The sequence below is a fragment of the Mandrillus leucophaeus genome, unplaced genomic scaffold, assembly GCF_000951045.1.
Source record: "Mandrillus leucophaeus isolate KB7577 unplaced genomic scaffold, Mleu.le_1.0 Scaffold938, whole genome shotgun sequence".
In the NCBI taxonomy this organism is placed as follows: Eukaryota; Metazoa; Chordata; class Mammalia; order Primates; family Cercopithecidae; genus Mandrillus; species Mandrillus leucophaeus.
The window spans coordinates 1,385,905-1,412,835 of record NW_012110230.1 but is presented as its reverse complement, the minus strand read 5'-3'; the positions used below and the strand labels follow the sequence as shown (position 1 = coordinate 1,412,835).

The window sequence follows — 26,931 nt, the reverse complement described above, 5'->3', positions numbered from 1 at the left end:
CTTCATAAAAACGTAGACAATGTAAGATGAAATCTGTAATAGTAAAATTAAGGTGGCATGAAGTACTTTTGAAACTTTATACTCTTCTGTATTGATTGTTTTACATTTGCAAGAAAAGACAGACACGTGTTATGGAGAAAAATTACTAACAATTAAGTTGAGAAAATTACTTTTAAATCCAAATATAACCTTTAATGTTTCTTTAATCATTCAAAAGTTTATTTTTTCTCATGTGTTATTTTATGTTTTAAATTATTCATAAGTGACATAAAATATTAGCCTCAGAAATGTAATGTATTGTATTGAAGATGAGACTCTTTCGCTTTCTCTTCATATATGTATATATGTGTACATAGGTATACAGACATATATATGCATTTAAATAGCTAACAATTTTTGACTTGTGTATCAATCAACAAGTTAAATATTGAATACATAGTATGTCATTATTATTCAAAAATCCTCATGAAATAGATGTGACAATTTTATTTCTACTGATTAGGAAATAGGCTTAGAGAGTTTGAGTAACTGCCTAAAGTCACAGCAAATGAGAGTAAAAGCCAAAATTTAAGAGTTAGGAGTTAAGCTACAGCAAGCCCTCTGTATCTTAATGTTCCACTCATCCCTTCAAAACATCTACTAAATGCCAGGCACTAGGTCTATGCTGCTTACTTTTGGTTGGGTGTGGCTGACACCAAACCAAAATAAATATATATACACCTACATACACAAAGGATGACAACTCAGATGAGAATTAAGCAAGGGTGAAATTATGGACAATGCCTGGAAGATGGCAGCTACTTTTGGGTTGGTGACCTACAAAGACTTCTCTGAGATGGTGACATTTAAGCTAAGATTTGCGTGTCAAGAAGGAAATAAGCATAAGAAGATAAAGGGGTGGCAGCTGTGACCATAATGCAGAGGTAAATCTTCACATATTCAAGGACATTCAAGGGCCACTACGTTACCAGTATAGCTGGTATATCACACCCTGAACTAAGGAAGAATGATAGGCATTGACATTAGAGAGGTTGAGGCAGGGACCAATCAAGTAGAGTGTTGAGCAGCCAAGTAATTTGGTTTATCCTAAGTGTTATGGAGAGATATTGGAGTGTTTTAAGTAGCAGAATGGCATAATCTGGGTTTCATTTTAAATGGATTACTCTAGCTGTTCTGCAGGAAAGTGAGGGGAAAGGAGATCAAATCTATATTCATAAGAATTATGTTTGGATACTTATATGTGCAGATTCACAGAAAATTATAGGCATATTGAATTTAAGACATTTAAATTTTAAAGAATGTACTCATTATAATGATAATCTTGAAATTATCACCTTGCAGAGAAGCACAAAATGAGAGTATATGCTTTAAAAATCTCCCATTCAATGAAAAGTCACTGAAAGTAAATTTGAAGATTTTTAAAAGTATTTTAGCAAACAGCATTATGAAAAGTATATTTACAATAATGTAGAATTTAATGTGTTCCTTTAAATAATGTATGTTATGACTTTTTTGACAATAGCACTTCACATGCTTTATGACTCATGCTTTGAAGTAATATTCCAAAATGACAACACAAATTGTAGTGAGTGAATATGTTTTTGATGTAGACTGATTCAATAGCAGTTTCTGAATGCTAAATGGAATGTTTTATACTTAAAGGAAGCATATTAGGGAGTAAAGCATTAATTTGTTGTGAAGCTTTTATTCCTTCTTTTATTTTTGATATTTTTGAGATAGACTACCATTTTTAAATCTCTTATCACAAAAGATCATTTTCATCTTACTCTTAGCAATTTAGAGGTGTTTATCAAACACACTTGGTGTGATACTGGTTCTACCAGGGTTATATAGTACAGATCTAAAAATGTTCTTTTTAAAAACCATAGTTCTGTAAATAAATAATATTTGAATAAATGAAAATTTAGAAAAGTGTCCTGAGTCTCCATTACATCTAAGCAGTTTTCGGAACAATCTTATATCTTTGATACACTGGCACTTACTGCTATTAGGAAATGAGCTAATTCATATATAATAAGGATATAATAATCATGACTTCTCAATGTAGACAGAACTAGTACATGAAGACACATTCCTAGCAGAAAACATGTACAAATCTGCTTATATTTTAATGGTATTACCATATGTAATATTAAACATTATTCCAATTCTCTTTACTATTCAGCAATTCTTATAAAGTACAGCTTCCTTTCACATACAACATGGATGTTCCACAAAGCATAAACACAGCCTTAGACTATCTTCCTGCTAATAGAAAATTACTTTCATTTCACTTACTATTTTTATAGACTTTTTTGAAAAACTAAAAAAGGTTAAATTTGTATTTTATGCTCTTATGTATGTTAATCAAAATCATTCTCCCAATACAGACAATAGTTATGAGTGTAGCAGATAGAATGTTCATTATCAATAGAAGACAACTATCGTAGACCATGGAGAAATAAAGTTAAACTGCTTTTCTTTATTTTAATAGTAAGTCCTTTGTGAAACCTTTAGAAAACTATTATCATTTACATAAAAATTAATTTCTAATTTTGTCTAATACTATGTATTTGTATCATTCCTTTAGAAAAAGTTCTTGTATTTCACAATGCAAAGGAGTTTGAGCAGGTTATGAAAAAATAATGAGAAGTGCCAATCTACTTCTCTGCAGTATTTACTAGTGTGATCAACTGCCCACTAAGCTTGTCATTGTATAAAACAGAAAGCATATATTTTAATCTTCCCAGCACCGAAATATTTAGGCTCAAATATTTTGTAAAATTTTTAGTGAAAGTATTTATTGAGCTATTAATATATTCAAAGCAATGTGTTGGATCCCTTGTTATTAAAGATGAATCAAATACAAATTCCGCATTTTAGAAGGTTATGGTCTAAAAGAGAAGGTAAGCACCCATAATAAAAATGTAAAAGAAGTATGTTCTTAGAAGCAGATCCAATAAGGTGATGTTGGAGTTGAGAGATGGAATAGATTGCTTCCCAAGACATGAGGATACTTCTTGGAGTAACTGGCATTGCGTTATAACATATGGTAGAATTAAAATGTATGATCAGATAGAGAAAGACTTTTCAGACATAATGCAAAAACAAAAGGTGAGTAGTAGTTTTCTATTGCAGAGTAATAAATTATCACTAATTTGCAGTTTAATGTAACACACATTTGTTACCTTAAAATTTCTATGGATCTGGAATCTGGGAAGGGCTTAGCTGAGTCCTCTGTTTAGGGTGGACAAGATTGCAATAAGGATTTGTCTGCAAGTACAGTCTCATCTGAAACTCAACTGGAGAAAAATTCATTTGTGTTGGCAAAATTTAGTTCCTTGCAGTTGAAGGACAGAGAATTTCAATGTCCTGTTGATGTTCAATTGGAGAACATCCTCAGCTCCTAGAGACCACCCTAAGTTCCTTGTCACAGTGGTCACCCAACATACAACCTACAACATAACAGTATAGTTCTTTAAATACAGCCAGGAAAAAATAAACTTTCACAAGATGATCACACCTTATTCTCTATGTAATCATAAACATGTAATCACATTCCTCCTGTCTTGTTTGCTGTATCCTATTGGTTAGAAGCAAATCACAGGTCATGGTCATACTCAGGGGACAGTACTATTCAAGGCCATAAATGTCAGGAGATGGGGATGATGGGGAGACACAAGAGAGCCTATCCACCACAGGGTGGAAGGTGAAAGTTTTGGTTTAGCTGAAGGGTGTGGCACATGTACATGGGACAATCAGGTTGGAAAAAATTTTGGGTTCAGGTTGTGGAAAGAATTGAATGCCCTACACTGAAGTTGAACATTATATTTTATACACAAGAAGAAACCATTGTTATATTTTTGAAAAGTAGAGGAAACTTAATGGAACTAGGTTTCAGAAAGTTTAATCTGGAAATGAGTTATAAAATGAATAAGGAAAAAATAATTGGTTTAGGAATAAAAGTTAGTATATTAACTTGTTGAAAGAATGAAATAACAAATATTGTAGAAAATATGACTATAAAATTAGAATTTAAAATTAAACTTTTGTTTCTTAAACTGAATTACAAAAAGGAAGGGTGATCAGTCAGTCACTAGTTCCTTACTAGGTCAAAATTACAGGCTTCCTTTTATACACACATGTAATGTAAGATGTTCTTTGGGAATGTCTTTGTAAGAAGGAGAGGTGAGTCTGTGAGACACTCAGGTGTGGAAAAACAGACTTCATGATACTCATCAAGGGAAGAAAGGTGAGCCCAAGACAATGTATTAAAAAAGAGTAACAGTAGTATGTCTAGGAAAATGCTGGATATTGGATGTGCAATATTTTGTGTAATCAAAAAGAAATTTACTCTATTGGCAGCACCATCAAATTAAAGAAAAGCTGATTTTTCATGAGCATCATATAAGGGAAGTGGAAATGAGGATAAAGACATATGATAGATGGCAACAAATAGAACTTGACAATAAAGAGACATTAGAGAGAGATAGTAGTAATAATTGACATTTTTAATCTAGTCAATTAGGAGGTTACTAATAACCAGAAGGATATGTTGGAAAAAGAGTAGGTTTTGGGGCTACAATAAAAATATTAGTTTATATATACTCAATTTAAATGATTTGCAGAATTTTTGCTGAAGTTGTACAATGCACACTAGAACCCACAGGCAGTCAGGAGGACACAGGTGGATTCTTGGAAGTCACTAGGTAAAGCTGACAATTGAGAGTATAAGATTGAGCAAAATTACTAAGGAAGTGAGTGTGGTTCGAGAAAAAATAAAGACTGTGAGCAAATCCCTATAAAGTATCTATATCTTAAAGATGGGATGAGGAAGCAGAATTGGAAGAACTTGAGAGAGAAGAAACAGAAAGAGTGATCCTAAAGGTAGTTGAAGACAACAAAGAAAGAGTAGAGTAGTAGCTCAAAGGAGAGAATCATCTAAGAGTGGCAAAGTTGAATCTTTTCAGTGGTCAGGCAAACACTGCAGCAATCCAAGTCTAAAGTAATAAGAAGACATGGGACAAAGGCAAAGTGAAATACATGTGACCCATATAAAGTAACTGACTTCAAAAGAAATACATTTTTTAAAACACAATATCCTTATGGAAAATCCACTGCTATCTTGATTTGGTCCACAGGGTGCCAGTTTGTGATCTCTAGCCTATAGTAATAAACAATCCAGAGAAGAGAAATAGAATGACATTGAAACAAATCATTGTTTTGCAAGTAAGAATTTCTTAATCATATCTTTGTGAGAGAGGTTTTATTAAATGACGGAAGCAGAAATCGAAGTGTAAGATTTAAGGAGAAAGTGGGTGATCAGGAAACAAAAACCTTGTCTGATTTTATAGTGATGAAAAACTTGAAAAAACTCTGTCATGCAGTCGTGAAAACAGCCATGAGAAGGTTATGGCTGGTCACAGACAACAGGGGAATGACGAGGCTAAATACTGTGTCCCCACTGGAGACAACAAAGAGCTTCATGAGGCGAACGCAACAGTCAGGGCTGGGAGTGGGAATCAGCAGCAGTAGCCAAGGAGCAGAAGTCCAGCCAAACCTATTGGATGGTATCTTGCTGGTGTGTAGGCTCCTTCAGAATCGCTATCCATTCCACCTCACCAGCTTCCCCACAGGTTTCAGATGCCACCCAGATTTTCAGTGAATCATTTACCTTGGGAAGGCGATGGGAAATTATTAAAGGGGCAGTGAATTGATCAGCTCCTTGGGTGCTGGAGGTTTGATTTTTTTATTCTTAGAAGATATGAGTCATGCACAGTTGTGGAATGGATGGGAGCAGCCATGGTAAGGAGTTGTATTCCAGAAACAAGAGGGCAACTTGGTGGAATCAGGTCCTGGAGCAGGACCATGGGGATTGGATCCCAGGCACAGGTGGAAACATGAGCTTTTGAGATCGAAAATGACACTTCTTTCTCTAAGTCTGTAGAAGATGGAAAGTGAATACTTGGAGTTAGAGATACATTTGAAGTGGAGTAGAGATATATCAAATAAACTCCCACTGGGAAGTTCTGGCCTGTTTAGCATCAGCCTAATGATGGGAAACACTTGGAAGAGCCATGACACAGGTGAGCTGGGCATGCCTGTGTTACGTGTTCAGTTTTATCCTGAAGAAAAAGGTGTGGTTTTCATGCTGCTGAAGAATAGTGGCTCATGTTTCGCAGTCTGCACAACTAACTTCATGCTCTTTGCTTGGGTTCAGTCACTCAACAAATGTTTACAGAGGTTCAGTAATAGGCTATATTGCATAGTTGTTTAAAAAACTTTATTGCTTATTTTTCTGATTAGAAAAGGAATTTTTTTTCTTTGTAAAAACCTATACAGAAGAAAAATGAATATAATATCATTTAATCAGTATTTCTTGAACATGTATCATGGGTTGAACCCCATATTGGCAGTTAGACATGCAATAGAAAACAAAACTGACATGACTTTGCTGTATAAAACTTATAATCTAGTAGAAGAAACTAAATTCTGCCCAGACTCTCCCATCACACCCTCTCCAGGTAAACACTGTTTGGTTTTGTGTATATTCCGCCAAATATTTTTTATTTTTAATATACTTCAAATAGTTTTCATCACATTCTATGAGTTATATTTTTCCTTTTTGCTGTGTAGAGATTAGGGTAGCTTCATGCTACATTCAGATACTAATTTTGAAGTTTTAGACAAGATGACCCAAAAAGGATGGCAAAGAAGGAGCTTAGAGCTGAAAGGGATTTCAAACGTGATCCCTCTCTTTACAATCTCTCTTTGAAATCTTCTTATTCAAAGCTGTATAATCAAATAGGTGCATTTACATGAAGTAAAACACATTAATTAATTTATTTAATACATTTTGAGTGTCTTCTCTGAGTAAGATAATTTTCTAAATATGGTTTACTCGCTAAAGCAAATTTCCAAGAAAACCTAATTTTTCAGAAACAAACAAAACCTGTGGAGAAGAGCTAATAATTACTTTTGCAAAATTCATATGCTCCAGTTTAAAAAAAGAAAATTAAAACTCAAACAGGCAAAAGGAAGACAAAAAATTTCAAGCTAATCTGAAGTATGGAGAGGCAGATTTCTTGATTTTTCTGGCTGCAGTCATATACTAATATTTTAGTTTTATTCTTCTCTTTTATTGGAATAGTGGCTGTTTCAAAGATACATAAGCATTTATACTCTCTGTCAGCTATCTCTGTAGGGAAAAAAGAATTTACACACCAGAGCACATGGAAAAATGCATGCATGATGATAGAGTTTTACAAATTTATTTATTTTGGGTTGTTATAGCCCTTCTACCCTTTATTCTCATTCAAGTTCCTATTTTTTTAAAAAACATTCCATCTACAGGGAACTGTACAGAAAATGTGAAATTGGTAATTCTGCTCACTCGGCTATAGAAGAATGTAAGAAATAGCTATAGTGTATGTCACTATAATTTATGATGAGGCAGTGACAATAACTTAAAGACACAGAATAGAAACCAACTATCCACCATTAAGTAGTGGATGAGCTTGGAGTATATCATTTTGTTGATATTTCTATCTCCAACACTCAACAAATTATTACCCCTGCAATTCCTTACATTTTTTACTTCCTGGAAATGTCATGTATAATCCAACATAAAATGGAGACCATTTGTGCACTTTTCACTCAGTTTGTTACCGTAAGAAAGATGTTTTAAGGTAAGAGCTAAAATATTCAATCCAATTCAGTACAAAATTTATTGAATACCCAATATTATGGCTGCACTATAAGAAGGTACAATAAATTCATTTATTGTCTTAAACACACACACAAAGATTGGAAAATGACTACCTCTTTATGGGGAAGGGCTGGTTGGTATTGAACAATTTCTTTCCATAGGGCTCACGAGTCTCTTGGCTCTCTAGCATCCTTGCGAAGGAAACCTAAGAGTAATAAACTAAAACTAAAATAACAAAGGAAAGTATGATTTAGGAAATTTCACCCATAAGGTCCAACCTGCTGTAAAACAGTAAATATATCTAAATGTTCTGTTTTGTTTGCTGGCAGTAGATAGGCTCATTAGAGTTGGAGATGTTATCCCAAAGTGTTTTCAGATAGGATCTCAATGGCATTTCAGTTTAATCCTCACAATTCTTTAGGGGACCACTCCGAATTTATCTTACAAGGGGGCAGTAAGCATAGAGAAAAGATTACTTCTCTGCGCCTTTCCCTAACCAGATTTTCGGTTATTCTCAGACAAAAGAAAAAACGTATCTGCCTTCAGAAGTCTGACTACAGAATATTCTCTCCTATTTGTGTTTAAAGAGTCATCTTTCAGGAGCAGCAGCTCTCTGTGTTACAGCAGTTCCTTTATTTATTCATTTAGTTACAACCAGCGCTTACTAACTGCGCATGAGGCCTACAGGAGAAGCCATCAAAGCATACAGGGAAATAGCCTAGAGAATATTAGAGGATGAACACATAAACTTGGAATGCCCAGCCTAGACTTGAACCACCAAGGAAGGAAAAGCATGCTGAGACTGGAAATACAAAGAATCATGTGAAGTGTGTGTGTGTGGTGTGTGTGTGTGTATGTGTTTTCCCAGAAAGTTTCAAGCAAGTTGACAGAATGTTCAGTTTAAGAGAGAAGCGAGATTCCTTTAGAAAACCTCGAGTAGCTTACAACCTTGTGTTATGTTATAATTTGAACATCAGGTGTGGCAGGTTTTACATAAGCTTTCTGTACAAGTGTCTAAAGAATGAGTGCACAAGTTGAGGAAAAAAATCTTTGCTACATAAACCCAGGCTAATTTGCTTGATGTGGACAGAATGAGGGGGAAACTTGGATCCCTGAACATGGTTGCTTTTAGATTTCGTCCAGCCTACTACTGACATACTGCATATTCTCAGGAATTAACAGATGGCTCTGGTTCTAACCCTGGCTTTTCCTGTGCAACTTCCTGTGTTACTATCTGTGTGGTACTTAGAAAGTTAGTTCACCATTGGAGCCTCAGCCTTGACATCTGTAAATTGGGAATAGTAGTATCTATCTTAAAGGGTAGTTGTAGTCAATGAATTATTACATGTAAAAAGCTTAGGACATTGCCTGACGTGTCTCCTTGTAAATGTTATTTTTCTTTCTTTTTATTTCCTTTCTTCTCTTTTTTTTTTTTTTTTTTTTTTTTTTAAGATGGAGTCTCACTCTGTCACCCAGGCTGGAGTGCAATGAGGCAATCTTGGCTCACTGCAACATCTGCCTCCCAGGTTCAAGTGATTTTCCTGTCTCACAATCTTGAGTAGCTGAGACTACAGGCAGGTGTCATCATACACAGCTAATTTTTGTATTTTTAGTAGAGATGGGGTTTTACCATGTTGGCCAAGCTGGTCTTAGACTCCTGACCTCAGGTGATCCACCCACCTTGGCCTCCCAAAGTGCTGGGATTACAGGTGTGTGCCACCATGTCCAGCCATAAATATTAATTTTAATTATCATTATGTATTAAACTTATTGTACAAGTGTGAAAAAGAAAATTAGCCCACTGACTTTGAGGGATGTATATTCTGATTATCCCTTATAGTGTGGAAAATAAGTTGTCTTTAATGAAAAATAAAATACTTCAACATGATCCTTCTTAGTAACACCAGACTAATGGCAACGTAATGGACAGAGTTTGCTTTAACTTCCTGAGAAAAATTAAATCACTACATTTTAAAATAACTAAAATGGATCTCTCTGTCTCTCTTTTAAATAATATCATGCCCTAAACCCAAAGGCGTAATTCTGCTTGAGAGCTGTTTTAAAATATGACCTATTTCTTTCAAGTTTCTCATTTTATTATTTATCCTCTTGGAGCTCCCAACTTTCAAAAAAAGTGAATGTATTTCTTTTAAATAAGAGGAGGTCTGTGCAGTGCACACATCTAGATTCTGATAGTGCCAAGAGAATTTTTTTTTTCAAAGCAGCAGTTCATGTTCAGCCAGCGCCAAACGGAACTTAAAGCTCAAAGGGTTTGACTAAATTTAGAAACCACGATGTTCAAGTGGTTCTAAATTTGACAAAGCAAACCAGAAGCTAACCAAAATCGTACATAAAATGATCTTTTCTATTATGACAACAGATTAGACAAGATATTATTATCCTAAATTTAGGAAAATCAGACCAATAACTAAAAATGAGTGACTTAAGGCTGAAAATAAAACAAATGTATTTCTATTCCAGAAGAAGGAATTCTAATATCTTCATGAATATTTTGAATGACTTTTCTGAGGCTATGAAGTTGAAAATATCAAAATTACTTATCAAATTTTAAAGAAGAAAAGAAAACTGTTCCTATCAAGTGTGTAGTCTCTATGGCAATACTTCCAATCTGAGTTCCAATATTATCAAGAGCAGCTCATGTTTGGCAATACTTCATAAAATAAACTTGAGTTGTCCACCTGGTTTTCCACACCAAGCCCATATATTTCATACATAATATTACACAATGATATGGTAAACAAAATTGATTTAGTCCTTTTTCTGTGTCTTATAATTTTAATTGTGTGTAACATTTGTAACATTTCCAATTCTTAAAGCATTGTGGTTTATTCCCAGAACACACCTTTGCTTCATTCTGAGGCTACTGTCTAGTACACTGATAAAAACCTGCTAAATTGTTTTCCAGGGCAGAAATTTTAGGTTGAACCAGGAAAAGTAAGATTAACTGCTAACATACTACAGTTATACTTTAAAATTATTGTGAAACTATTATTTTAACAAACAGTAAAACAATCAAATGCATATGACAAAGTTTTCTATTTTATTTCAAAATAAAATATAGAATATGGTATATATGAAGTTTTTGCAATAGTGCTTTAAAAATAGTAGTAGTGCAGGATTTTACTAATATCAAAGCTGTAACTGCAAGTTAACTTTGAGCCAGGTTAAAGGTGAAAATTATGTATTTTCTGAGAGAAAGAAAATTTCAAGTTTTGAAAACCACTTTATACTTTAAATCAAACTTTAAGAGAACTACTCCAGTTTCACTGTGTGTTCCCTAGCCCTTCTACTGGCCTTTTGTGTAACTACCTAGCTTACCTAAGGTTCTCTATTGAAGTAAGAGTGTTTTCATTTCAGAATTCCTGTGATCTGGTACACATAAACAAATATCAAGAGAAGTCAAATTTTAAAATGGTGGACATTTTCCAATTAGATTACTTCTGATCAATACAATGTCTGATTTTTATATGATGTCAACTAAAATTCAAATTCAGATGTCAAAAAGGTTTAAATAACCCTCCCTCCAGTCTCTGTAAGTATATATTAGATGTGGGAACCAATAAAGTTTTAGACAAGGAAGATTATTCCATGTAATGGGAAAGCTGAAACCCCTAACACTTCTGTTGTGTACCTGCCTTACTTCTGAAAATAATTTCTTGCAATGTTCCATGAACATTAATGCATCAGTAAATTACCTTGGATCATGAATTTTTACTGGAAACAGTACCAAAACTCTGGGTTTTCTGTTGGTTATTTATCTCTAAGTTCATCACACAGTATTTGAACAAGGCACAAAGAATCAAATTAAATCATACTGAGTAATTGCAGGTAATTGCAGATCATTCTTTACTGTCTATAGGTGGATAAAAAACAATTTATTTGGGGATTAAGAAAAGTATGTTGATAATTTTCTTATCACAAACATAGTTTTATTGTAAGGACTTAGAATATGCAGATAAGCAATATAATGACAATATATCCAAAGATAGCTAACATTAATATAATCTGGGGGGTATAATAATTTTATACATGTTTATAGTTTGATTTCTATTTATCCAATGAATCAGTTGGGATCCAATCAATTTGAACAAAGAAGTTTATAATTTTTTAAACTGTAACAGAGGTTTGAAGTAATGAGGGATTTGCAAGCAGCAGTAAAATAATGTTAAGAAATTTGGGAATACAGATATACAGACTAGCCACTATCCCTAGGGTTGAGCTAGAGATGGGCCAAGGGGTCAAGTGAGCATGCCGTGACTACAGGCACTCTGCTATTGCCCAAGGGAGGGAGCAACAGAGAAGTGGCTCACTTCCATGAACTGCAGGAGTCATGTGCAACAGAAACCACAGGCTCCCAAGAGTGAGGTTGGATGAGTGTCTGAGTAAATTAATGAGTCTCATCTTACTTACCTGATATTTTCTATCAACCTCTAATTGATGATTTTCATTTCCTCTTATTGTTGTCTTCAAGGTCTTCTTCCCACTCTATACTCTCTCTGGGGATCTCTTTACATTCCACAGCCATTGAATCTTAAAAATAATACAAGAAATAATTGAATGAAATTTCCAAGAACTTAAGAATATAGACCACTTTTTCCCCCTAACATCTAGAACAGTATCTACATATTGACAATATCCAATAATATTTGCTAAATAAATAAAGAAAAACACACACTGAAGAGTCAACATAATAAATGAATAAAAACATATTCAAAAGTATATCATTCTGAAATTGTACAATGCATATAAATATTTGATGCTGAAAACTTCTATAAAGATAAAGAAGATCACATATGGGAGTTACAACATTTAGACTTCTGAAAGAAAATTAATTCTAACCTAGAATTCTATGCTCCATTAAAAAAATTAACCAGAAGACAAAGATTAAGTAAAGCAACTTGCAGATAGGTTAGATCTAAAAATATGTATTTGTGATACACCCTTCTGTTGGAAGATATACATCACCAAAATAATGGAATAAATAAACAAGACATAGGATTAATGAAAAATGATTACAACACAGGAGAGGTTGAAAAGAATTCCTGGAATATTGTTGAAGGGAAATCCTAAAACATCAGCCATTCTTCTAGAAGCCCCAAGGCTATTGAGAGCATGAAGACTAAGGAATGAATGTTTCCAGGAAACAAAAAAGGAACCAATGAATTCATGACACGTTACCTGGTGAGACTGACTATAAGCAGACATAAACAAAACAATTTCCATAGGTGTTTTATTGTTTGGAATGTAGCAATTTATGAAAAAGAAGACACAAGTATTAACTCCAGGACAAACAAAGAGTTATTTAGGTAAGGGTGCAAATCTTAGTAAATGACTTGGTTCAGAAGTGAACAATGTAACACAACTTTTAAAAAGTTGAGGGGTGAAGACTGAAGTGGTAATTTAAATACAAATTCTGACAAAATTTTATTGACAGGAGGAAGACGGGAGTGGAGAGAATTTCGTATCATGGTACAAAAGTGCTAGTTTTAATATTGCATAAAAAGAAGTCATTGATAGCAGTAATATATATTATTTAGTAATATGAAGGCTGAAGAAAGAATATTTTATTTTGGTAGAAATTTTTATTTCTATTATCTCCCTCCTTTCAATAAAATTATATCAAAATTTGTGTTTAAATTACACTTCAGTGTCCCTCTCCCTCTTTTGTCCCTGGGTGCCAGAGTTTTTATTATTATTTTGAGTTATTAATTGAATTTTTAAAAGCAAACACATATTAGTTTTTGAGGTTTTTTTCTTGTTGTTCTTGGGTTATTGACAGCAATGGAGAGAGAAGGAGAGAGAAGATAAAATGAGAAAATACAAAAAATGGTGAAATACACAATTACTGGTTTCTAGGACTCTTTTGTCACTAAACTGAGCTATTGCAATAAGGTTCCTGCTGATTTTTCTATCACCAATCTCTCCCTTTAATTCCATCTTTCACAGAGCTTCCAAAATTATCTCCTAATCACAGATCTGGTCATTCACTTTCTTGTTCAAAACCCCAAAACAACTACTGACTGATCACGTTAAACTCCTCTGTGTGACATTTAAGTCCTTATCTTGTCTAACTCCAACCTAACTAGAGTTTATTTCTTTATTAATCAATGTTATAAAACTACATCCTAGCAATAAAAGATTATTTTCTCATCTCTAAATAAGACAATCCCTTTACACTTCCATCCATTTCTCTTTTTTTTAATTTCAATAGGTTTTTGGGGAACAGGTCATGTTTGGTTAAATGGATAAGTTCTTTAGTGGTGATTTCTGAGACTTTGGTATACCCACCATCTAAGCAGGGTACACTCTACCCGATGTGTAGTCTTTTATCCCTCAACCCCCTCCCACCCTTTCCCCCAAGTCCCCAAAGTCCATTTCTTGGTCCAGAGTTCCTATCATTTGCTCTTCCCTCTTTGACCTAACTTATTTCCTATTTTTTCATACACAAAATGCTAAAGGCCCAGGAAAACTTCTCCAATCACTTGCATTGACGTATCTGAAATGCCACTGTGTTGCCACTGTGCATTGTGTTTTTATTACAACACTAGCAACATTTTGTTTTGGGTCACAGTATGTACCTTACACCTATCTGGTCCACAAAACAAAATTCCCTTTTTCCTTGAGAGGAGAATCTGTGTCTTACTCAGAGGCATACTTCTGTGAATGTTTATCACAATGCATACAAAGAGTAAGTGTGCAAAAATTGCTTGTTTAATTTTAAACAAAGTGTTTTAAAATTGAATAAATATGTATGCCTATTTAATGCTAATATTCATAGTAAGTCTATCAAAGATAGTGACCAAAATGTTCTAACTATAAAATATTTTCATGCTTTGCCATTTATAAGGAGAAATTCAAGACTCAGCAACCAATTGTTTTAAGGCTTCCAATGACTCATAAAATTATTCCAAAAGTTTGAGAAAACTTATGTTTGAAATTATTTATTCAAAAATTATTAGCAAAGCCCTAACTAGTATTTCCTAAATATGTTAAAATTAAATACAATAAGAAAATCCAAGGTCTCACAGGTGTTATTAATAGTGGCATTTTTATCAGCAAGATAATCTGTTCAATTCTATGGAGAATATAAAACTGAGAAAGTTTTAATAATTGTAAGCTAAAGACCTATAGATTTTAATGGTTGACTTTTTTTTTTTACCTTAATGCTCATTCTTTATTTGTTTTCTTTTTAGTTCTTTTAAAATTTTTATAAAGTGCAGGAGAGATAGCAATCTACAAATAAGGACACTTTGCTAGGTTCTCCCCACCCCAACCCCAATCCACTCATTCTCTTTGTCCTCTGATAATTTATGAGTTGGTTGAATACATCAACTTTCAGATTTGATCATGAGTACTTTCTTGGAATAGTCCAATTAGCCTTGTTCTGCTAAATATGTCAATAAGAGGAAACCGAGTGTATTTTACAGTATGTTTTTCAAGCATCTCTCCACCGCAGCTGTGTCAAGTATACTCACAGCAGATGTGAACAGTGCATGCAGTGCTGTTTCCTAACGCTCTATCTGCAAATCAAAAGTACTTATTATTAGAGACATAACAATTTTTACTCCACTTATTTTAATATCTTTTATAAACTTAATGAAACAACAACCATTGTGACAGGTCAATGTTGAAAGAAGAAATTAACTTTGCAATGAGTGTTGCTCTTAAAACTTAGGAGCTCCCAGATTATATGTAACTCAACATTTCTTGAATGATTTTTACCACCCTGGTAAGTATGAATAAATTGGGGCAACACTTTAATAAATGCCAGGTTGTGAAACTATTTGAGATTTTAAAATATTTGAATTCCAGAAATTAAAAAGTGAGCAACAAATAATATCAATGTAAATTATTTATCAATAGTCATTTTAAATGTCTCTGCAAGTATTTTCCTATTTTATAAACATCTATACTGCATACCATCTGCTGATGCTTATTTTAATTCATAAGAAGACTATGTTTAAATGAAAATGTAAGTGACAGAATCAGAACAAAAAGGAAAGGGCAGGAGAATAAACTGAATAAATTCCAAATATGACTTCTAAAGGCAGACAATATAAAAGCTGTAATCTTAGTTTAAGCCTTACACTCCTTAAACACAGTAATTACAAGACATCTGCTGGGAACACAGCTTTGCTATTGGATAACCTTAATTGCCCTGTAATATTTCCTGACACTCCCCAAAATATGCCCCATTGCTAATAATTCATTCACATTTCAGCACCATTATTAGCTACTAATTCAAACAATCAAGACAAAGACAATAAATGGATGACCTTGAACAATTACCCACTCAGTGAACAGAATTTATTTTGTGCTTTTCAAAGACGTAACTGCTTTCCTGCGACTGTGAATAGCACTTCAAAATCAGGCAAATGCAGACAAGAGAAAAAAAATTGTGGCATAAATGTAATGTTCCTTCTGATATTCTTAGAGGACTAGTGTTAAAACTTATCCACATATTATGCTTTCTCTAAGAAAAATAAAAGAAAGTATGAAGTTCAAGCAAGAAACAAATTCTCTTTATAATAAATAGAGACAATTTAGTCATGAATAGTCAAGTATACATTCAGTTATTTCTTTTTGTTTCAACCTGTGAGAACGTTTAAGAATCACATACATTCAGAGCCAGGAAAAACATTCACTACTCACAGCAAAATGGTGGGAGTTTAATGGACAGCTCCTCAGGGGGCTCCTCTTGCAAAATATTTTAAACACAGTCTGCCAAGTTAACACTCCCTCCCCCTCACCACCTCCCTGTTTCTCAAGAAATTTGAATTTTTAAAGAAATGTTGTACTCTTGGCCTTTTCTAATATGGAATGCATTAAGCGAAAACCCATAAATAAATGCTTACATATGCTTGTGAGAAATAAAGCAGACACCTCAAATTGATCTATTTGCCAACAAAGGGGAGGGGGAGCAGGCACAACCGACAACTAAGGCCAAGGAAGTAACAAAGATATGGGTGAACCTATGTTATCACTATATTTCTTGGATGTGTTGTGGGGCATATTCTGGTTTGGTGTGATCCAGTTATAAATGCAAGAAGAAAGGATGTAGAAAAATGGGTTAAGCAGAGGCATTCCAGTAGGGAAAGAGTTTTAGCATATTTTTATGGTCTGAAAAATCCCAGCAAAAATATTGAGTTTTTAAATATACAATCAAACAAAGGAAAAACAGGTTTTGAATTCTCTTGATGATATGTGATCCTATAAAACAATTGTCATAACATTACAGAAATGTGTAATATATATATTTATGAACTTAAAATTCATAATATTATAATTTTTCCCAGTGTTTAGAGAAAAAGTCTTGGAAGACAATTATTTCTAATTGTGTCATATTCCCCCTCCACCCCAGTGAACGTTTGCCAAGGCATTTGAAAAGTTCTATCATAATTTTTCACATAGAAAAAAATCCAAAAAATATTACTTATGTAAGAATTTTTATATACATTCAGTTCAACATTTTTATTTTAATGTTAGCCTAATAAAAACTAAAATAGAATTTATCCATACAAACCTTACACATTCATTTTTTTGTTTTGGAAATTTCTGTGTTCAAGAATTTTATACAACATTAGAGACATGTATGTTAGACCACATATTATATAATACAGAAAAAGAAAATTATTGATTGTATGAAAGCAAAAAGAAACTCTACCAAAATGATAAAGAAACAGGTTAGAAAGCTGAGGGTGAGAGGTTGAGAAAGAACCTGAAACATTTTTTCCTTAACAATTGATCAGAGGTGTACAAAACACACAGCAAAATATCAGCCTTAAGAAAGCCGAAGATGATAACATATCACTGGGAGATTCACCTAAGTCCAGAGGTGGTTCTAGGATCACTAATTATGCAAAGCACAGAGTGGGAAAATAATGATCAATTATCTACGTGTTGGGCTGTATACTAGAGGCTTTTCATAAAATAGGTTTCCATTTGAAGACGTTATAATGTAGTTAGAATGACAAAATTAATACCCAGTGTAACCCAGTTTCCTTTACAAGCCTCAAAGTAGGTATTAATAGGGTCACTGTCAAATGTGTACACATGTATGTGCATTTACAAAAAGGATTTCAGGTTGCTTCCCTCAAGGTTTCAACTTGCTATTTCTAGAAAACCCAGAAGAGATTCTTCTGTGTACTTCACACTAAGGTATTTTCATTCCTTCCCTTCTTCCTCCACATTTCCCTTTTGGTACTTAAAGTCCCTGGAAGGTGCAAGCTTCCTATGATCGACAGCCTCTGTCTCAGTGAGAAAAACCAATGTGCACACCAAGGGCATGATTACCCTCTGCTCCCTGACTGCCCAATCGTGAGATTCCCAAGAGTTTCTGGGCTTCCTATTGCCCTCCCTGTTTTAAAGCAATGAGGAAATTCTTTTGTCCTCCAAGTCATGCTACATATTGCCCCACAAAACACTGAGTAAGCCTTGTGTTTTCATAGACTGCTTCCTGGAACTGGTGTCTTCCTTTTAGGGTCTAGACATGAATTCAGTCTGCAGCTCAGAGAATAGACCACAAGCTATTTTCTCCATGTTTCTCCTGGTGGCTCCATACAAACATTTTCACTTCATGCAAATGTCCTCATGTAAATAGTATTACATGCTTATCGTTTTGAGGTTCTTTACCTATGGTTTCTCCTTTGATTCACAAAAAAGGTGATGATATAGTTACTCCTATTATCCCCATTTTGCAGATAGTAAACCGTAGTTTATCAAAGTTGAATGACTTGGCCAAAAGCACCATGTAGTAAGTAGTTGTGCATGGCCTCAAATCATCCAAATTCCATATTCTAGCCCTAGAATTGTCTAGATTCCTAAAATGGGCACAAATTGGGGTACATTGGAATGTCTGTTACACATTTGAAATTGTGGGAAGTAATGTAAAAGATTGTGCTGATGATACGCAGCCACATGAGAAGGCGTCAATGCAAAGAAAAGGCAGCTCCAGAAAAGGCTCGTGAGTCCTGAATTTATTAAATCCTTGCTACTTGTTTTCTTTGGAATTACTAACCACTTTTCAGCTTGCCTCAGGTCAAATGAACACCTCCACACTGCTGAGTAGAATCTATGAGGCTCCTATTGTAATCCCGTCACTAAAGAAGCACATTTGGGCGTCATTAACCTAATCTAAGAATTAGATTAGTGTAACTTGCTCATGGCCATATACATGTTAAGTGGCAAAGCTGAGTTTCAAACCCAGGCAGTGGGGCTTTCCCAAAAGAAGTGCCCATGCAGCTAACTTCAGGACATTGCACAACAATTGGTTAAGGAAAAAGACATAAGCCTAATTTACTGTGTGTGGTATATAATTTTCCAATGTGTTATTTCCCAAAAGAGTAACATCCTAAAATCTCTACAATAAGCTTCAGATTATTTCCAAACAAGGGCCGTGGTCAGAATAATTTAGTAGAAAAATTTCTTTGATTCTTCTATAAGAAATCATGTTAGGAATATTAAATGCTTAGTATATAAATATTATTTAAAGTAAACAAATGCATATCTAAAATTGACCTTTAAATGGATATTAATAGTTTTCTCAAGCAATTCTTTTGGGAAAACCTCACTGCCTGGGTTTGAAACTCAGCTCTGCCACTTAACAGCTAGATGGACATGAGCAAGTTACTTAACACTTCCTTCTCTGTAAAATGGGTTGTATAATGTGACCTTCGTCATACTTGGTAGGAAACTTAAACAAGTTCACATGTGTAAAGTATTTAGAGCAATATCTAGGCCATGACAAATTCTCTTTAAGTTGATTATTTTTTTAATTAATGTATGAAAAATGACCTGGAGCTGTTCATTTGAATCAGACCACTCAGTGTCCCTGATTTTTCTGGAGTCTAATCCAGCTCTGCCCTCAATAAGTATCTAGAGTGAACTTCTGGCATACTGTATAGAGAATAAGGAGTAGGAATGAATTTCAGACCACAACCGTAATTTATTTATAGCTTTGAAACTCACTAAATCTCATACCTTACTCACATATTCTTGATATTTGATTTCCATTTAATTTTGGCAAAATGTGCATTTCCCCATATAAAGAAAAAGGTCTGGGATAGATAACTGGCTATCAAATATCCAACTCTTGCTAAATAGCATTTTGATGAGAGGAAAGTAAATTAATCAGACTTATTGTGATTAAATCTCTTTAAAAATGCACACACACACACACACACACACAAAGGGAAAAATGAACAAGGGTTTTTTAGAAATCCATTTCAGTGAAATCCTAAATATCGCTCCACAAGCTCATGGAATGTCTTGGACTTGCTTAAAATGAATGCATTGTTGAGCTACACAATTCTTTTCCACTTTAGAGACACTCAAATACATTTATATATAAATTGCTTTTTCTATAATTTTATTAAAAGAAGAAACCCTAGGTGAGTTTCTTTTTATATTTGTATAACAAAAAGATTAATATCCACTTAAAGGTCAATTTTAGGTATGCATTTTTCTACTTTAAATATTTGTATGCCAAGCATTTAATATTCCCAACATAATTTCTTATAGAAGAATCAAAGAAGTTTCTCTACTAACTTATTCTGATCATGGCCCTTGTTTGGAAATAATCTGAAGTTTATTGTATAGATTTTAAGATGTTACTATTTTGAGAAATAACACATTGGAAAATTATATACCACAGTCCATGAGGCTTTTTTTTTTCTTAAAAAAATTTTGTGCAATGTTATGAAGTTAGCTTCATGGGTATAAAGATAAAGGGCATCTCTCTTCGAGGATAAATAAAATCTCTGGAAAGATACTCAATTGTCTTTTTTAATTTGTTTTCTTCTTCATCATCTTTATTTTTTTAATAAGTATTCGTTTAAAGTAACATTGTGTAGATTAAATTATTTTTTGCTTACTTGCAGTTTTGATATTTCCTTTTCAGAAAACCCCAAAGTTTTCAGCTAAAGTTTAGGTTCTAGTTTTAACTGCATACTTTTGTTTTTCTCATATTTTATTTCAAATACTGAGCCAACTTCGAATTAGATTCATGTTTTCTGTGCTTTTCTGAAAAAGAAAATTCTACAATTTCTATACAGATATGGATTATGTATGTCCAGAAAGATTTAGTGAGACTAAAAAGATGTGCTGTACAATATGAATCTCATAATTTATCCTACAAAATTCTCCTTAAATTGTTGCCATTTTTAAAAAGTAAAAATAAAATGCATCAAGCCTAGCATGAGGATAAGTGAATTTATTTAAATAACAAGGACTCTAAAGAAAACAGGACTTCAAGCAAAATTACCATTGTGGATGACAGATCTCATTATTTCTGCATATTCAACATGTTTGACCAACCTTCAGTAGTGCAAAATGCAAAGAAAGTCTTGTGCAATCACTTTATGAAATATTTATTTAGGAAATGAAAGCCCAGTTCCATTTATTAATTACCTTTTTTTTAAGTAAATCATTTGGAAACATCCAAATGTTATTATTTTATCCAACAAGTGTGCTGTTCTTTGATCTCTCATCTTAAACTCTGCCTACATGAAATACAGAATGCTTTGGATACTACAGTCTCACAAGGCTCATTCTCAAAGTATGCTCTGCATGAATTTTAGAGACACCAGATTTCCATTTCTCACTTTGGAACCTAATGTTGCCAGATATCCAATGAGTAAGCTCAGGCAATACCACACATAGCTTGTCAATACTCCAGAAAATTGTAGAATGATCAAATGGGTCAGTTGGAAAAACAACTAATAGAAGGAAAGCTGTGAAGTCAAAATGGCAAGATCTAGGTTCCAATTCCAGCCCTACCACTTATTGCCTTTACCCATGTTACAGAGTATTAAGAATTATTGTCATTTTAGGTCTGTGTACTAGAGTGAAACTTCCTTTAAAAAGCTGAACGAAGAGTCAATCTATAATGTCCACGTGTGAGAAGGTAACGCCAAGTGAGGCCACCTGGGTCTGATGACAGGATTTGGGAGCACTCTGGTCTGGATGCCATGCAGAAGATGAGAAGTGAATGCACTGATCCTAACCAAATGACAGAGTTCAGAGAACGAGGTAAACGGCAGCTAATGAGAATGTAGCGAAAGCTTGTCTTGAAATAGAAACCCATTAAGTTTTGACAAAGTCTACAAAGAAGACAGATGGACATAAATGTCTTTGTGAAGAAAGCATCTAAAAGCTAGCAATAATTAGTTTTAGTTTCTAAAATAATGTAAGAATTCTCACCTAATTAAATTAAATGCTGGCAGGGATAAATCTTATAAGCTATTATTGATGCATAAAATTAAAAGTGGATTATAGAACAAATTTTTCCTGTGCATTAGGGCAAGTCATGCTCACTTCAGAGTGCCAAAATTTGCAAATAAACATATATATACGATATATGTATACATATATAATATATACATGTTATATATGTATACATACATATATGTAATATATACATATGTGTGCATATTATATGCATGTATGTATGTATACATATTATATATGCATATATTACATATAATATATATTACTTATATAATACATATAAAACATAAAGAGGTATTTATTCTGTTAAAACCTTAACAGAATATTATTATATATGTATTATATATATTATTATATATTATATATGTATTACATGTGTAATATATACATAAATATGTATGCATACATATTATATATATTTATTTGCAAATATATATGATGTGTGTGCATGCGGTTTCATTTTATTTTTCTAAAGTTACTATTGTTTTAGTGTTGTGTCTATGTTTACTGTATACTTGTGTCTATGTTTACTGTAATACATGTCTATTCAGTAGATACTGTTATCTGGGCACTGGGTTAAATATTAGGAATGCCAAAATGTGTCTGCTCTTGAGGAGCTCTCAAAATGTTTACCAGAGACATCGTAAACATACATAAACTTACACTATCATGCACTAAGTATTCTAGTAGATATATGTACAAAGTACTATGGGAACACAAATGGGGAAATAATTCTGATTGGGAAAGAGGGGGACCCATTTTTAAAGATACACAGAGAAGATCTGTGATTGGGGCATTGAGGAATAGAGAATATTCTATGCATTCTAGAATTTTAAAAATACTATTAAAAAGACTTGAGCAATTATTTATTTCAATTGCTTAATTTTAAACATGAATAAAATGAGAGTTGGACCTGTAAAGTAAGGTGTTGAAAGGAACCAAAAATAAAAGGGAAAGAGAAATAAAGTACAAGGATTTCCAGGGTTTTCAGGTCACCAGACTTTGTATTTCACACAGGGACTCTATCCCTGTTCAGTGGCCCTGGCTTCACAAATCCTACCCCTAAGTCCAGTTGAGGCCAGTTAATAGAAGTACAGTTCAGGCCAATTCATATAGGTCCATTACTGAATAGGAAAACACTTAAACTTAAATCTCTATTTAAAGAAGACAATGATTCAAACAACCTAGAAGTAGTATTTTTAGTTGTTGTTTCAAGATGTTCCCATTTACTTACTTCACTTGCTAGGAAATATGATGTTTATCTATATACTATTTACTTTGGCATAAAAGAAGTATAATACGATTTCTTTTTTATTAGAATGCCAGAAATCCTTAAATGACAAGTGTTATTTATTATTTAGAATATCCCTCGAAACCGATAACCATCTGAAAACTACTTGCTAGGATCTGGCAACTTTGAATTGGGCCTTTTGCCATTTTGACAGATGGTCAGAAATATAAGAAGCCAAAATACCATATATGTGCACTGATTGTGAAAGTTTTGGGTGTGATTCTCAGCTTAATCACCCACATGGCTTTCAATGCTGATTTACATGACCATGATTAAAAAGAAGAGCATGGAAAACACACACACACACACACACACGCACACGTACACACAGCTCTTCATTTGGTAGCTAGATATAGATGCTCAAGTTCTTCTGCTGCCTTGTAGTTCTCTTGATAGACAGTCCATGTTGATTTTTAAAGCTACAGGAAAGTGCATTTTGAGTATTTGTAGGCGTCTGTATATTTCAACCATATGCTTTTATTTGGATGTACCTTAATCCCAGAGCAGCCAGACAACAAATTTGGCACTCAAGTATGGAATGTAGCCATATTATGCTCTCAGATGGTATCAGCAGAACATTTATATGATTTAGATTTAATATTGTTCTTATAAGAAATATATTTTACTGCAAGTTTGAATATTGGTTACATGGTTACTCCAATTTGTACTTAAGGTTTTAACAGAATAACAAATATCTCTTTATATTATTTTGGTCACTTGGAATAACTAAATTAGTTTGGCCATATGGTGACCAAATGGCAATTATTAACTGCTCATTGATTAGCTATTACAATAATGCAAATATAACCATATTTGGGTCAATTTAGTTAAGCTATAGAAAATCTATCTCTGCATTATACCACCTATATAATCTTTTTTTAAGAAGCTGGTGATTGAACTCAATTAATTATCACTTTCAATATAACTAAGATGAATACAGGTATTCTGTTAACTAAATGCTGATATGGTTATTAGTACCAGTAGGAACCTTTTACTGCATGTTGATTATATATTGCATATTAATATAATTTTAATACGTGCTAAAATGTATGCAGTATTTATATCATGAAAATGGTCAAATTCTACAAATTCTTTTGATTTCCATTAAGTGTGGTCTTCATTTTTTTCTTTCAATCATTAAATTTAAAAAGACCTAACATTTCAACAATTCTGATATAGAACAAAACAAAAATACCTATTTTTGCCTTTAATTTGAGCACACTGATTATGATTCAGTGTTAATGTTAGCATTTGAAATATTAAAGGATTAGATGACAAATAAAATGTAGTATCTTATTTTCTTATTGCTTATTTTTATTAAATGAGAAATTCTATAGTTTTATGGGGCACAGAACTGTGGAATCTTATGGGATAATATGTGGTACACATTTAAATAAATGAATCAATACTTTCTGTAAAATTACAGTACACCAAATAAGATAATCATACTAATTGGTCTTTCCCTTTGGGGAAATGAAATAGAAAAGATGATTGGCATGGCTATATCCTTGTCTTCATCCAAATGCCAGGAGTATAATAATCACTCAACTCCTCCATTCTTTCCCAGTTTGAAAAATCATATGTGAGGGAAGATCTGGTACATCATGTGAAATATAAACTTCATATTTACTACTCTTTCTTCCCACCCACTTGCCCTTCAAAATGAGACATTACTTGATTGGTTATTTGAGGATAGCGGTAATTCAAATGCAAATCGAGACCCTCTTTTGCACTCAAAATGACGTACCTCAGAGCTCTTTTTTTTTTTTTTTTTTTTACTTTTTTTAAATTATACTTTAAGTTCTAGGGTACATGTGCACAACATGCAGGTCTTAATAAATAGGTCACAATGTAAATTATTTACAACTAAACAAAGAAAAGCATAGACAATCTAGATTTTCATACATGAATCAAATTTTTACAAGTATATAAAAATTAAATCTCCTACTAGTTGGGCGGGATGTAGAATTAGAGAAAGGCAGTTTTTGTTTTTTGTTTTTTTGTTTTTTTTCCAGTCTTTTCACCTTTGGTCCAGTAATGGCTAAACTGGAAGGAAAATTGGAAGGGAGCAATTCTTAAATTTGTTTTTCTAGTAGAATTTTTTCTTAACCTAATCCCTGCATATACCGTGTATAATAACACAGCACATCATATCAAGAGTTTCGGCCGGGTGAGGTGGCTCACGCCTGTAATCCCAGCACTTTGAGTGGATGAGGCGGGTGGATCACTTGCGATCAGGAGTTTGAGACCAGCCTCATCAACATGGTGAAACCTTGTCTCTACTAAAAATACAAAAAATTAGCCGGATGCGGTGGCATGTGCTTGCAATCCTAGCTGCTGGGGAGGCTGAGACAGGAGAATCACTTGAACCCAGGAGGCGGAGGTTGCTGTGAGCCAAGATTGTGCCACTGCACTCCAGCCTGTGAGATAGAATGAGACTCTGTCTTAAAACAAAACAAAACAAAAAAAGAGTTTCAAAGATTAACTGGATTATTTTGAGATGAAGTAAGTGCTTGCTCACGAGAGAGATGTATAAGAAATGTTTATAACATTAATCTATATAAATGTTAATTATATGTAACATTAATTTATAAGTATACTTCATAGTTTGATAATTCTGCTTTGGCATATAATAGCATAAAGCATGTAGAAGTATTGATGAAGTTTTAAATCTGATCAAGAAAACTTAGATGATTTTTCCTAATAAATGTTGGGGCAGAGTTAATGATACATTCTTGTGGGAAAGTTAATACATATAAATAAAATCATAGAAACACAGAAGGAACTATCATAGTAGATTATTATAATACTGTACTTATGATAGTTTTCAAGCAGATAAACACCATCTAGTTTCTTTACAGACAAAACAGAAAGTGAAAACCTTATATTAGATACTGAATGTAACATAAAAGAGGAAAATTGTTAGTATGAAAATCTTCTATTTATTTCCAGATGATCTCTTGTATGCTAAAATTCATTCTTTATCTTACAGAGAAAAATAATAAAGATCAGGATTTTCAAGGGCCATGGTTTATAACAGCCCAATACAGCTACAAAACCTACATACAGGGTTAGGTTCGATATGATGTTACATCAGAGTAAAAGAAGAAAATGTATTAAATATTGTTTTTTAGAAAGTCATTCTACAGTAATTTATGATTCTCACATCCATTAATATTACAGAAATGTCACTCTTAATAATTTTATGTTTTAATCACAAAAATGTTAAGCTTAGAATAAGATTTTTTTTTTCTAACTGGTGAATTATTTTTTCTCTATTTCCCCATGCTAGGGAAAACTTTAGATTGCTAATGTTAGTATATAAGATAGCATTGATATTACTATGAATTCCTAAAACAGCTGATCTTTGATTTAAAATGCTTATGATGTTTCTATAATTTAGTCCTAAGAGGAAAAATACACACACACACACACACACACACACACACAAACACACACACTCTCTCTTGAGTTTTACCAATTCTTCTACTTGAATGTAAGTAGAAAGGCAACTGGAAGGGGACTGCAAAATATTAAAAGCAAAACCACGCCCTGTTCTCTGATGTCATTCCATGCATCTTCAATCCTTGGGGGTTACTCACGTTTTACACCTGAGCCAGGCAGATCTGCCTTTGCTGTCTCAATAAAAGAACAAGAAGAGGTATCAAGTTTTAAAATAATGAAT

At 33.4% G+C, this 26,931-nt stretch overlaps 1 long non-coding RNA gene across 1 annotated transcript; it reads left to right on the top strand.

Annotated features, from left to right (window-relative positions):
* The first annotated feature begins 742 nt into the window (after nt 1-742).
* On the top strand, nt 743-26,653 carry LOC105532171. Its single transcript, XR_001004928.1, has 3 exons — nt 743-923; nt 11,087-11,261; nt 26,239-26,653. It is a non-coding gene; the product is annotated as an uncharacterized LOC105532171 (long non-coding RNA).
* The last annotated feature ends 278 nt before the right edge of the window (nt 26,654-26,931 follow it).